Source organism: Lathyrus oleraceus, chromosome 3 (assembly GCF_024323335.1).
Source record: "Lathyrus oleraceus cultivar Zhongwan6 chromosome 3, CAAS_Psat_ZW6_1.0, whole genome shotgun sequence".
NCBI lineage: Eukaryota > Viridiplantae > Streptophyta > Magnoliopsida > Fabales > Fabaceae > Lathyrus > Lathyrus oleraceus.
In genome coordinates, this window is record NC_066581.1 from 15,486,762 (window position 1) to 15,488,901 (window position 2,140).

General features: G+C 35.6%; 1 pseudogene; it reads left to right on the forward strand.

Annotated features, from left to right (window-relative positions):
* Positions 1-415: 415 nt before the first annotated feature.
* Positions 416-1,940, forward strand: LOC127129423 (BTB/POZ domain-containing protein At2g46260-like; annotated as a pseudogene).
* The last annotated feature ends 200 nt before the right edge of the window (positions 1,941-2,140 follow it).

Consider the following 2,140-nt stretch of genomic DNA (forward strand, 5'->3'; position numbering starts at 1 on the left):
TGTTGAGTAGTGTTAGCTATTTTTGGGCTTTTATAATTTTGGGATTTTATAGTTTTGGTCTTTGACTTGAGGTCCAAGTTAACCTAAAATCTATAAATAGAGGGAGTAACCCTTATTTTGTAACAGAGGTGAATAAAGTATTCACAACATATTGTATTCACAATATTTTACAGTATTTTGCAGTTGCAAAGTGAATAACGAGTTTTCCACATTTTATGGGCAGAGAGAAACTCTGCAGAATTTTATTACTATTCTCCTTCATCGTTCTTTACTTTCTTTCTCCATTGTTCTTCTCTTTTTGTTGTTATTGTGTGGGTAAGAACAATCTTGTTCATCAAGATTGATTGAAATTCTTCATAGATTTTGGGGGATTTCCAACATCCGATTTATGAGTCTTTTTATCGAAATAAATACTATGGTTCAAGTCATGGGGAAACATTTTGCAAGTGGTTCTCCGATTGTGTGGCTTGATAATTTTATTGATAATCCATGAAATTGCACAACCTGGCAGAATTTGTGAATTGTGTCCGTATCCTGATTCAATTATTTTTGCTTTCTAGCTAAACATTTCCTTTCAAAAAAATTAAAGTTTTCAGTTCTACTCACTGTATTTATATAGGTGATGAGGCTGCCAATCCCACAAATGTTGTAGATTCTCACATGGACAACTCTACAGTACTTAAAGTGAGAACACTACATATTAGCTCTGCCATCCTGGCTGGGAAGAGTATGTTCTTCTACAAGGTATGCGTCTTTACTTATTAGTTAGATTTGAATACTCTTGGTAATTTTGTTTGTATGATTATGTGTATTATTTTGTAGCTCTTCTCTAATGGGATGCGGGAGTCACCATATGGTATGAGCATATATCAAAAGCTTTTTAGATTATTTCCTTAATCAGATTTGTTTTCTCCAATAGTTTGCTTACTAATGCTAATTTATTTTGCATGTGATAGAGGAAGCTTCATTCATGGAGCTTTTGAACTTTATGTACAACAGTTCTCTGAATGTGACCTCACCGCATAACATGTCGGACATCTTGATGGCAGTGGACAAGTTTGAGATGGCTTTCTTCATGAGATACTGCAGTCGGATATTGCTGAACATACCCATGATAGTGGAGTCTGCGTTGTATACTTAGAGCTTCGTTTCAACGTGCGAAAGGCTAATGTTGTTCGACCATTAGTTATAGAATCAAAATAGTATCTTGTTACTCGTTACAACGACATCACAAAGTATGTTTCTATTTTTCCTCTATGATTAAATTAGTTATATGATATATGTTATAAACTTCTTTTAAACATACTTTTTTTTTATAAATTATCATATACCCTGTGCAAAGCTCATTAAAAAAAAACTATATTGTATTTTATACACTATAAAAGAATAGAATGTTCAAATGATTTTTTAGGATACAGTTGATGTATTTATAATTGTCACCTGAATTGTTGCCGATTCTTTAAATGCTAATAAGTCTCATTTTGACCAGGCATCAGGATGAGTTGATGGGACTGTCACTTGCTAGGGTGGTGGCATTATTATCCAGTGATGAGCTGTAGGTCACATATGAGGATGCCGTGTACGACTCCATGCTGAAGTGAGCTCAAACCCAATACCGTAGTCTTGAAGAGAGGAGATAAATTTTCAGATTAAAACTTATCCACTTCATCCGTTTCCCATACCTTACCTGCCACAAGCTGAAGATGGTCCAAACTTGCAACGAATTCGACCATAAAGTCACCTCTAAACTAGTATTAGATGCCTTGTATTTCAAGGCCGAGGCACCACACATGCAAAGTATACTAGCTGTGAAATCGGCTTCCACTAGTCGTCTCTTTATTGAGCGGTTATACAAGTACCGCCCTATTAAAGTTGTGGAATTCGAACTTCCACATAATTGGCGTTCGCCATATTGCTCGGTTTTTTTGTCGTTCAATTAAACTACTTTAAACAAACTTTGGATGAAAAAGAATGGGAGGCGTTCGTCTCACCATCTATCGAATAGGCTCTCCATATTGCTCGATTTTTTCGTCGTCCGATTAAAATATTTTAAATAAACTTTGGATGAAAAAGAATGGGAGGCGTTCGCCTCACCATCTCTCGAATAATGGAATGATTGGCGCTCGCCATATTGCTCGAT